General features: G+C 43.3%; 1 long non-coding RNA gene across 2 annotated transcripts in view; it reads right to left on the bottom strand.

Moving 5' to 3' along the window:
• LOC142829561 (uncharacterized) overlaps window positions 1-12,442 on the bottom strand; it is a 68,060-nt gene that overhangs the window by 52,192 nt on the left and 3,426 nt on the right. Inside the window, exon 1 of one of the 2 annotated variants that reach the window (XR_012904066.1) lies at window positions 7,374-7,774. The exons of the other annotated variant lie outside the window; for it this stretch is intronic. This is a non-coding gene — a long non-coding RNA (uncharacterized LOC142829561). Of the gene's footprint in view, window positions 1-7,373; window positions 7,775-12,442 lie in introns of those variants that run through there. 2 annotated transcript variants of the gene reach the window in all.

The following is a 12,442-nucleotide window of genomic DNA, read 5'->3' as shown; positions in this document are numbered from 1 at the left end:
GAGCACAGTTGAGCCATGGTCAGCATACTGAGGTCAAAGCAATGTGAGTGTAGACACTGTTTATGTCAACCAGAACAGCTGCTCTGGTCACAGTTGTGAATTCCACTGCACAAAGGTCATGCAGCCTATAGTGCCCCCCTCACCTTTAAAGCCCCCCTTTTTTAAAATGTCTTTCCCCTGTTTGCACAGCTTGATGAAAATACCTAGCAGTTCTCCACAACTCTGTGTAATTGCTCAGCTGACCATGCCAGCAACATGCCCCAGATGTGCTGCAATGAACTGGAGATATTGGATCTCTAGGGCCTATGGGAATAAGAAACTGTGCAAGCACAACTACAGAAACATGAGCATCTGTGTGCAAATTACACTAGGGATGATACTCGAGAAGGGTACAGTTGGGACCAGGAACAGCGTCACATGAAAGCCTAGGACAGAAGACTGGAAGATAGCTAATACTGTGCCAGTATTTAAACGGCAAATGGATGACCCAGTAATTTGGTTAGTCTGACTTTAGCCCTTGGCAAAACAATGGAAAAGTTAATATGAGATTCAACTGACGACAAATTAAAGCATAAGAACATGATTTAAGCCCAGTCAACATGGTTTCATGGAAACTAGATGTTGGCGAATAAACCTACAATTACATGGATGATTAATAAAGGTAGCTGCATATATGATTCTGTAAGGCATTTAACTCAGTCGTTTGACAATGTTGGTGGAAAACTGGAGATGGTCCAAAGTCACAACAAATATTAGAGAGCTGGAGAAAGTGAAAAGACTAGAGTCCAATCTGCTAAGCTTGTCAAAAAGAAGCTTGAGAGGTGACCTGATTACAGCGCCTTCATGAGGAGTAAAATCCTAGGTAAGCCAAACCTAGACTTTTCAAATTAGAAATTAGTCACATTTTTAACAGAGGGTTATTTACTACCAAGGGAAGTGGGGGATTCTGCATCTGCTGATGTCTGCAAATCAAGACTGGCTGCCTTTCTAGAAGATATGCTTTAGCCAAACACAAGTTATTGAGCTCAATACAGGGTAACTGGGTGAAATGCAGTGGCCTGTATTATTCGGTAGGTCAGCCTAGACTTAAACAGGACTTAAACTCTATTATCTATGACCAATGCTTAATTTTTTTCATTCATTTGCATCACTGTCACTGAATTATTATTAGTAAAGGCAGAACTATTTAGGGATAAGCTCTGCTGTCCCTATTCAAGTGAGTCTGCTACCTACTACAATGGGAGATTTATCTGAGGAAGGGCTGAGTAGAGATTTCAGGACTCTTTAGCCCGTGTCCGTTGTCATCAATCTGTTTGTGTTGTAACATGCCCTATACGCAGAAATGTGGGCTACCTTTATTTTTTGCGGGGTGGGGGGGAGGGAGGAATAATATTGCACTATCTGGAAAAGAATTACCAAATGAACTTGGAAGGTCCTGGCATTGGGAGGGAAAAAAAAAAAAAAAAAAGGGGCTGGTGTCTGAATGATCTAGTTAATTCCAGGCCTACATAAAGTGAACCATGTGACACATTCTAATAGGCTGCAGCCACATTCTATTGACAAATAGTAAATTAACCCTGAGCCCAGGTGAGCCATTGCCTTGTGCATCGATAACTTTTGGTATTTTAAAAACAGTGAACTTTGATTCTGTTAGCTGTGCATTTGTATAGCAATTTCTCTCTGGCAGGGTCTAATTCTCCTGACATTTTGTGTAGGTCATTTACCCCTTCTGCAAAACTACTGTTTTGATCTCTTGGTGTAACATGCTTTGCTCACACTGTGCAAGAGAGCAGACAATCAACCTCATCATCTGCACTGAGACCCATCTGGTGTTGCTCTGACTTTTACCCATCATGGTTATTTAAAGCAAGTGCAAAGACGTTAGGGCCATTATTGGCTGACATTAATGTGCTGTTTAGTATACTCCTAGGCATTGACCATCACCACATTTTTTTATCCCAATTTCAATTTGATAGTGACTGTCAATTACTGTCCATCCTCATACCCCAGTCCAGTTGATGAGCAATAGAGTTTGGTCTCGATTCTGATCTTCTTTTGGAGGGGAGACCACACTGGATAATGTTAGACGCCAGCAGGAGATCGGTCATGTTGTATCTTCCTGTGGGATTTTCACACAAATATTGTAAGCATCTGCATTGGCAAATAAGATGTTGCTGTTTTTGGAGGGGCCCTGCAGGTGCTCAAGTCATATATAGGACAGAGAAGTTAGGTTCATACATGGGAATCCTTGTCTTGGCAAGAATGTTTTTAAACACAGGCTAAAGGACTATGGATATGTCTACACTGCATGGCTATTTCGGGATACCAGAGGTATCCCAAAATAGCTACCCCACATCTACACGAACTGCCCATTATTTCAAAATATTTTTTGAAATAACGGGTGCACTATCCGGTAAACCTCGTTGCATGAAGGTTAAGTGGTGGCTCGAAATAGAGCATTATTTTGAAATTCAGCACTGTGTAGATGCGCCAAATTTCAAATTAGATTTGAAATAAGATATGTCATTTGCGTAGTGCAAATTGTGTATCTTATTTCGAGTTTAGAGTTCGCCCGTCTCCTAATATACTTTAAATGCAGAGCCACAGCAGGAGCAGGTTCCGGACCTGGTGTGAACCAGAACTGAGCTAGGCTGCTAGCCAGCCTGCTAAAAAAATTACTGATGTGGGAGGAGGGAAGAGGCGAATGCATGTAGTTTTTAACATTAACCGATAAGCTTTTGCTTATCAGTTAATCAACTACACTATTACATCCCTAGTCTGTATCATTAGGAAATTATACCTTTTGTAGGTCTTGAGATATAGAATTCCCTCCCCATTGGTATCGGTCCCATCTATTCAGTCCTCATGGGCAAATGACACTGAAAACATTTATTTTCCTAAGGTTGTATTTAGTGAGACCTCTCTTTGCCCTTTGTTTATTACCTTTCCACTTTCATCCTCAGCCACACCCCTTTCATTTTCCACCTTCTCTCTCAACTATCTGTCTTAGCTCAGACAGACACTACTGACTTAATCCAGGAATTACTGGATGCAAGTCTACATCCTGTGTTGTACAGGAGGTCAAACTAGATGAAAATGGTCTTTTTTGGTCTTAAAATAATGTTTTTATGAGGTGGCTGCAGGCTTTCCATTACTTAGATTGTGAGGTCTTTGGGGGTAGGGTCTGCCTTTGTCCTGTGCTTGGACAACACTCGGTACCAGTGGTCCTGGTCCCTGTCAGAGGCTCCTAAGTGCTACTTCAGGGTCTGCCTTTGTCCTGTGCTTGGACAACACTCGGTACCAGTGGTCCTGGTCCCTGTCAGAGGCTCCTAAGTGCTACTTCACACAAGTAATAAAACAATGCCACTTGAAAAACAATCTGTACATTGGTTTAAGGTTGAAAAGTATGTTGGAAGCTTTGTTAGGAAGCTACTGTGGAAATTTAAGAAATTAGCCATTAAAATCTTCTATTGGCCTGCATGGTGTTGTTGGGGGGAAAGGGAGCTGTCCTGGCACAAGAGCTAAAAATCTATTGCATTTGCACTTAACATCAAACTAAACAGGAGTGGGGTTAGGAACAGACGATCAAACTCCAAAGCATTATAGGTAAAATTGTAGCTTGGCTCAGGTAACTAAAATGATTACACAGCCCCTACTAAGTTAAAAAAAATAGAGTTGCTTCATCCAGAATCATAACAAGCCTTACTAAAAAAAAAAAAAAGAAATAAAGGAACCAGTCGTTAGACTATGCCTCGAAGCACTGCAGGTGTTCACATATCAATGTCACTTACACGTCAGACAGACTGTTTTCAGGGCACTCAAAATTTGTACAGCATATCAGCAGAGCAGAAGTTCAAGGTTAACCTCAAAAATCAACTGGTTTAAATCAATTCAATGTGGAACAGGGGAGGAGTGCATCTTCCTAGTGGCAAATGACTCAGTCCTTACAGAGCCAAAGACATTGGCTAAACTGTTGTCCAGGCATTTCTGCACTGCTCAGGCAGCTAGCCAGATATGTGCAACCAACTCCATGGTAACGGTGGCCTAAGCCCTGGTGAAAACTTTGCCCTCACAAAAAGGAACTGCAAAGCATCTGAAGGGCTGCAAAATCCTGCCCTGGATGTAAAAGTCTGAGAGTCAGATCCGCATCCCTTCTTTGGCACATGTACGCTGAATTAATGGGCTAGAATTTCACGAAGGGGCTCTACGTATCCTGGATCTGCCTAGGGAGAAGACATCCATAGGCAAAAAGATTCACATGGCTGATGGATTGTCCCAATGAGCAGGTTCAGATAGATACCCAACTGTGGAGGACACGTAGACGGCATGTGGAAGACAAGGAGACAGCCTTATCGCTGGGGTGTTCCACAGGCAGGATTCCGTCATCCAAAAGAGGAATTTTAAGCAGGGGAAGTTTGTCTGATTGTCACTTTGCACGTACATGGCTCTCCAGGCACCCCAGTCCCACTCATCTTGTAGAGCTGACAGGACAGCGTGGTGTTGACCTGCGCCAGAAGGATAATGGAACTCAGCAGAGTTCTAGCTTCTCAGTCTCATGACTAAGTCTATTCATAGGTTATATTGACCAAAACCATAGCTGCAGTACAGCAGGACTCTCATTTGCAATGGATAAATCAGACTATGAGTGTAATACCACAGAGGTTTGCCAAACAGAATGACATTTCCTACCTACCAGGAAAACATAAACAGACACTTAAATCATAGAATCATAGAGCTGGAAGAGACCTTAGCAGGTCATCAAGTCCAGCCCCCTGCCCAAGGCAGGACCAATTCCAATTAAATCAACTCAGCCAGCACTTTGTTAAGTTTGTTACTTCCCTAAGTAACCCATTCCAGTGCTTCACCACTCTCTTAGTGAAATAGTTTTCCTAATATCCAACCTGGACCACTCCCACCGCAACTTGAGACCATTGTTCCTTGTTCTGCCATCCATCACTACTGCGAACAGCCTTTCTCCAGCCTGTTTGGAACCTCCCTTAAGGAAGTTAAAGGCTGCTATCAAATCCCCCCTCACTCTTGACTTCTGCAGACTAAATAGACCCAACTCCCTCAGCCTCTCCTCGTAGGTCATATGCTCCAGCACCCTAATCATTTTGGTCGCCCTCCGTTGGACCCTCTCCAATGCATCCATATCTTTCCTATAGTGAGGGGGCCCAGAACTGGACACAATACTCCAGATGTGGCCTCACCAGAGCCGAATAAAGAGGATTAATCACATCTCTGGATCTACTGGCAATGTTCCTCTTAATGCAAACTAATATGCCATTAGCCTTCTTGTCTACAAGGGCACACTGTTGACTCATATCCAGCTTCTCATCCACTGTAATCCTATCTACCTTCCCCCCCAGATTAGTGTCATCTGCAAACTTGCTGAGGTTGCAATCCATCCCCTCATCCAGGGCATTAATAAAGATGTTGAACAAAATCTGTCCCAGAACCAAACCTTGGGGCACTCCGCTAGAAACCGACCGCCATCCTGACATCAAGCCATTGATCACTACCCACTGGGACCGACCTTTCAGGCAGCTTTCTATCTATCTTACCATCCATTTATCCAATCCATATTCCCTTAACTTGCTGGCAAGAATATTGTGGGAGACGGTATCAAAAGCCTTGCTAAAGTCAAGATATACCACTGACTTTTCCATATCCACAGAGCCAGTTACCTCATTATAGAAGCTAATCAGATTGGTCAGGCACGACTTGCCCTTCATGAATCCATGCTGACTATTCCTGATCACCTTCGCCTCTTCTAAGTGCATCAAAATGGATTCCTTGAGGATCCCCTCCTTGATTTTTCCAGGGACTGAGGTAAGACTGATCAGCCTATAGTTCCCTGGATCATCCTTCTTCTCTTTCTTAAAGATGGGCACTACATTTGCCTTTTTCCAGTCATCCGGGATCTCTCCCGATCTCCATGACTTTTCAAAGATAATGGCCAAAAGCTCCTCAATGACATTTGCAAGCTCCCTCAGTACCCTCAGATGTATTAAGTCCGGACCTATGGATTTATGTACGTTTAGCTTTTTTAAATAGTTCCTAACCTGGTCTTTCCCCACCATGGACTATCCACCTTTCTCCCATATTGCATCACTTAGCGCATTAGTCTGGGAGCTGACCTTGTCCATGAAGATAGAGGCAAAGAAAGCATTAAGTACTTCAGCTTTCCCCATATCATCTGCTACTAGGTTACCGCCCTCATCCAGTAGGGGCCCCGCACCCTCTCTGATCACCTTCTTCTTGCTCACATGCCTGTAGAAACCGTTCTTGTTATCCTTCACATCCCTTGCAAATCGCAATTCCAGTTGTGCTTTCGCCTTCATTGAATGCATATCCCCACATTATTTCCACTTCAGTTTCAAGTATAGATCAATTCACAGCACTATGACTTTACTGCTGCCTATAGAGCACTGGGTGCAGCTGACAGTTTGGGTGATGACACAAAAAACATAGTGGCTGTGTCAAGACTGGCAAGTTTTTCCACAAAATCATCTGATTTTGTGGAAAAACTTGCCAGCTGTCTACACTGGCCATTTGAATTTCCGCAAGAACACTGACTATCTCATGTAAGATCGTCAGTGTTCTTGCAGAAATACTGTGCTGCTTCCGTTCGGGCAAAAGCCCTCTTGCGCAAATCATTTGTGCAAGATGGCCAGTGTAAACAGCACAGTACTGTTTTCCGCAAAAAAGCCCCGATCGCGAAAATGGCAACCGGAGCTTTTTTTCGGAAAACTGCATCTAGATTGGCACGGATGCTTTTCCGCAAAAAGTGCTTTTGTGGAAAAGCGTCCTGCCAATCTAGACGCAATTTTTACAAAAATGCTTTTAACAGAAAACTTTTCCGTTAAAAGCATTTCCGGAAAATCATGCCAGTGTAGACGTAGACAGTGGGTTTTAGATTTCCTTCTTAGTGAATCACATTTAGCAGCTGCTGGTTGTCTAGCTCAAAGTTTCACAGTTTCCCTTTGGAGCTTACCTCAGAAGCGTGAAGGGAAGAACAAAGGAGGAAATTATTTATGGCATCCCCTATATTAAAAAAAGTGATACTTTCACAAAAGGAGTACTTCGAAGGGAGCTAGAATCTGACTATCAGGAAGAGAAGGAATTCTTACATCTAGGCACAAAAAGGTACAAAACCTGATTCTGCTGTTGGTACTAAACAAAGCTCTAGCTGAAAGCCCTGAGACATTTGCCTGAGTGAGGACTGCAGTAGCAGACACAGAAACTGGGTATTTCTATAGTGCTTGTGCCAATTCCAAAGTCTCTCCCGCAGCCCCACAGTTCTTTAAACTAATTAGTGAAACTGATTTTAAATTAAGAGCTGGGAAATGTGGAGAGAAATGGTTTCTAACCTGATCCCCTCTTGGCATTCCAGAGTGATAATGGCAGGTGCGTGTGTCCAATACAGAAACTTCATATTTCCCCTCCCCCCAAAATGGGATCAAAGTCTCTTTCTATTTTTGAGCCAGGCTGCTGCATCATTCTTCGCTTTCCCCTGAACTGTAACCTAAGCTGGTCCCGGCAGTATTGAGTTTAAGTTCTTTGACCTTTTGGCTATGTGCTTGAAACTGACTGGTTTTATCTTGTCTGTGATAGCTCCAGGTTTAGTTACACTGATAGCAGTTCATGGCAGGGAATAACAGCAAGTAGTACCGTCTTCTGAGCTCTCCAGCAGAAACAGGGAAGGATAATGGCTTACCTTCAATTAAAGGGCTACTGTAAAAGATTGGGTCAGTATTATGGTGGAACATTCCCCCATGTTGACAGAGCAGCATAAGGGCTAGTGCTGCTTAAAGCCATCATAAGCCCTACTTTGAGGGCTAGATAGGGACTTAAGTGAAGCACAGACTTAATGGTGTGCACTTTTGTACAAGCACCAGTTTCACACCCTGAGCCTAATTCTGCAGTCCTTACTCAGGGAAGAAGCCTATTTAACTCACAGGATATTTTGCTTTTGTAAAGGAGACCATCTGTAAAGTTCCACTGCTGGTCTTCCCTCTTTCACACATACAAATGAAATGGGTATGCATTTATATTAAAAAACAACCAACCAACAAAACCCCAAACCATTCACTCAAACAGAGTTCTCAACCCAGCAAGAGAACAAGTCACATAATTTACTGCAGTACTGAAAGGCATGCAGATACTATACTGGTGAGCTCCATTTAAAAAACCTCGATAGGACAAGAACAGCAGAAATTAGATGAATTTTTGAATTTTGATGCTGTTGCAGCTAAATATTGCTTTTTGTCTCATTGCCTGCCAAAAGCTTGGGGGGGGGGGGGGGAGGAGAGAGAGAATTTTTGCCCTTATTGCACTTCTTTTTCATAGTCAAAAGCAGCATGTTTCCACATCAAAAAAAGTGAGAGGTTTTATTGGGGGGGAGGATCAGCCCCCACTATCAGGCATGTCAAGCCTTTTATTCCTTTTTTTAAAATTGGGGTTCTCAGCCCAGAGCTGAAAAAACTAGGGCTTAAATCTGTCTTCCAACTGTTCATATGGTGTTACAGTTAAATAGATGTTTGCACCAAGCACAAGAAAAGTTTTAACCAGTCTTGCTAATTCCTCCCAGTTGTTCAGTTTTCTTCCTCTTTGTATATCTGCTCCTTTGCCTATGAAGGCTTCCATCAATAAGGCCTGACTTTCTTATGTAATCCCCTCTGTTCCCTACTCCCCTCAGGATAGTAATTTAAACCAACAAACCTTTATGTTTTCACCACATGTTATAAAAAGGGCAAAGAGCCATCTAGCCCCCCTTTAATAAAACTGGTTTTTTTTTGGTTGCATACATTCCATGTGGCTCAATCAGTTATTATTGGGGTGCAATTATATTTCCTTTTCCAAAAAAAATTTTAAATGCAAAATAAGTGTTCTTAGAGTTTGGCATGGCTCTTCAAGAAAATGCTATCATACCTGATTTCTGCCATGTGTGATGTTTCTGCTTAATAGGTTTTTTAAAACTAAGCACTCAAACTTTTTTAAAGGCCAGATGTGGAGTCCTTACTCTGCTGTGAGTATTTACTCATGTGATTATAATCCCACAAATATGTCCATGAAAACAATGGTTTACTATTGTGACAGACATGGAGACTAAAATATTCTATTTATCCTCAGTGGGTGTACTGCTGTTGCCTATTTTGTAAGCACCTCCCTGGCAATTTATTTTCATATTGAAATGAAGCAGCCACTCCCAGGGATAAGAGGGTAATTCAGTCTTCACAGCCCACTGAATCCATTGCCTCTTTGCTGAAACAAACCACCTGCAAGATGGCTAACAGTAAATGCCATTCCCGATGGTACTTTTGTGATAAATAAGCTTGTTCCTGGTTTCATAACTTGCATGTTTGTTTGCAGGTATTCTCATCATCAACTGAAGTCTAACTCTCCCTTCTTGGTCAATTATAAAGCTCTACCAATTTGTTATGCTCTACAGCGAGGAAACAATGCTGTGATACAAGACTCACTCCAGGACCTTATACTACAGGCTATCATTTCATACAAGTATGTTAAATGGCAGCTTGGTTATACAAGACTGATAAGCATGTAAAGAATAGGTAATAAGTTAATAAACTAGCATTGCTAGTTTGGAGCAAAGACCATAGTGTCACAGATGGGATTAGGGTATACATGCAGTACTCCCTAAAACATGCTCCTTGATAATCATTTTAAGTTAGTTTACACCATTCCAATGTAGTCTTATGCATAGCCACAGAATAGGTACAGCATTTACATCACCACTAGCTCACCATCCTGTATCACATTAAGTTGAGTCTTGTTATTGCCTCAAAGTCCTATATAAAAAAAACTCTATCCCTCCCCTATTTGTCCTTGGTAGCTGATTGCCACATGCATCCCAACTCACCTGCCCCTTCTCATAGCCACTTTCACATATTCTCCCTCCACCCCAAATCAATGATCTGAGCTCATCCGCAAAGCCCCTGCTCTTATCTGAAAGGCCCACTTCTGCCAGCTGCTTACATTGAAACGAATTGGCTTGGGACAAAAAAAAGGAGTTCTATGGCACCTTAGAGACTAGCAGGTTTATTTGGGCACAATCTCTCATGGGCAAAATTCTATTTTGTCAGATGCATAGGATGGAAATTACAGAGGCAGGTATACTAAATACATTAGCACATGAGAAGGGAGTTACCTTATCAGGTGGAGGGACAGTGCTAATGAGGCCAATTCAGTCAGGGTGGATCTGGCCCACTCCTAACAGTTGATGAGAAGGTCTGACTATCAAGAGAGGGAAAATTGCTTTTGTAGTGAGCCAGCCATTCTCAGTTCCTATTCAGGTCCTGATTAATGGTGTCAAGTTTGCAAATGAATTGCAGCTCTGCAGGTTCTCTTTGAAGTCTGTTTTTGAAGATTTTTTTTTGTTAAAGGATGGCCATTTTTAGATCTCTTATTGAGTGTGCAGAGAGGTTGAAGTGTTGTATTGGTTTTTGATGCCATACTTGAGGGGGAAAAACCTTCAAGAACAGATTCCAGCATGAAACTTCAGAGCTAGAATTCATATGCAAACTTGACACTATTAATCAGGATCTGAACAGAGACTGGAAATAGCTAGCTCACTACAGAAAGTAATTCTCTCAAACACACCCCTCCACCCCATACTCGCACCATATCAACTGTTGAGAGTGGGCCACATTTACACTGAGGCTATGTCTAGACTGTCCCTTCTTGTGCAAGAGAATATGCAAATGAGGCAAAGCAGTGTCCATTGCTGCATCTCATTTGCATACTTAATGAGCCACCATTTTTGCAGTACGCCCCCCTTGTGCAACAGCTGTTCTGCCACTTTTTTCAGGCAGAACGGCTTTTGCTCAAGAGGAGGGGGGTTGTGCAAAAAGGAGCCATGTAGATGGCTCCTTTTTGCACAAAAGCCCCATGGGCAAAAATGGCTGCTCATTAAGTATGCAAATGAGGCATGACAATATTCACCACTTTGCCTCATTTGCATATTCTCTTCCACAAAAGGGGGTAGTGTAGATGTAGCCTGGTACTCGGCATAGTGATGCAACACTCCCATCTTTGTATCAACTCAGCCAAACCAAAGTTGGCATTTAATACATCTGATAAAATGGACTCCAGCCCACAAATGCTTATACCCAAATAAAATTGTCAGTCTATAAGGTGCCACAGGACTCCTCACTTTAATTCCTACACAGCTTCACCTTTGCAGTAGGCAGTGCCAGTATGCCTGAGGAATGCAGTTGTCTAGATATGGTGCCATGGCTGTAAGAATCTTCTACAACAGTGTTTCTCAGCCAGTGATATGTGTACCCTTAGGGGTACGTGAGAGAAGTCTGGGGGGGTGCATCAACACAAGTGAAATTTAGCAAAAAATGTCCAGGATTTTGCCCTACAAAGGGGATTGGGGAGGAGGCGGCAGCACGTGCCTGTCAAATTTAATGCCAGGATGTTAACATCCTCTTTGTGTACATGCCCCAGCCTGGTGGCTGCAGCGGCTCTGGTGAAACCCAGGGCAGTTCCAAGTTGGGGGACAGGTTTAGCCAGTGGCGTAGTGAGGGGGGAGTAGGTTGAACAGTTGCGCCTGGGTGCCACGCTAGGGGGAACCAGACTGGGTTGGGAGTGCACAGCCCCCACAGCGAGCCCAGCACTGGAGAGCCACTTGCTCCCTACTGACAAACTGTTGAAGCGGGCATGGGCACTTCAAAGGTAGGGTTACCATACGGCCGGTTTTTCTCAGATATGTCCTCCTGTTCCCCATGTTAATTACCAGCCGGCTTTTTTAAAACACAAAAAGTGTCCAGGATTTGGGGAGGGGCAGCGGCACCTGCCTTCAAGCGAATGTTCAACTGACTTTCGGAGCTGCGCACCTGGACAGATCCTGGCCATTCTGCCCAGACTGGAGGGAAAAGCACACGGCTGCAGCAGCTCCGGTGAGACCCAGGCAGCCAGAATAATAAAAGAATCTGGGGCTGCCTGGCTCTGGGGGAGGGAAGGGGCATTGGATTGGGGCAGGGAGCTGCAGGTGCATGGCTCTGGGGGATGGCATTGGGTTAGAGCGGGGGTGCTAAGGCGGCCTGGCTCTGCAGGAGAGGTTGGTGCACTGGGTTGGAGCAGAGGTCAAGGTGTTCCTAGTTCTGCAGGAGGGGTGAGGGCATTGGGTTAGACTAGGGGTACTTTAAAAAAAAAAAAAAAAAAAGGTTGAGAAACACTGTTATAGAACACCTAAAATAAGCCAGGTTTTTTTGGGATCCGATCAGCAGTTAGATAGAAGCAATTCATGAAAGTAAAACAGGCAGGAGAGTTGGACATTCAGTAAACTGAGCTGAACTGAGCAGTGGGACACTATGCTACCCTATTTTGCATAGAACAAAAGTAAAGGTCTTGATTACTTGCAACAAAGAAGTGCTCCTAGCATGAACATACACACAAGCCTCACACTTTCCAT

Source organism: Pelodiscus sinensis, chromosome 5, assembly GCF_049634645.1.
Source record: "Pelodiscus sinensis isolate JC-2024 chromosome 5, ASM4963464v1, whole genome shotgun sequence".
Lineage (NCBI taxonomy): Eukaryota > Metazoa > Chordata > Testudines > Trionychidae > Pelodiscus > Pelodiscus sinensis.
This window is presented reverse-complemented; position numbering and strand designations above follow the sequence as displayed.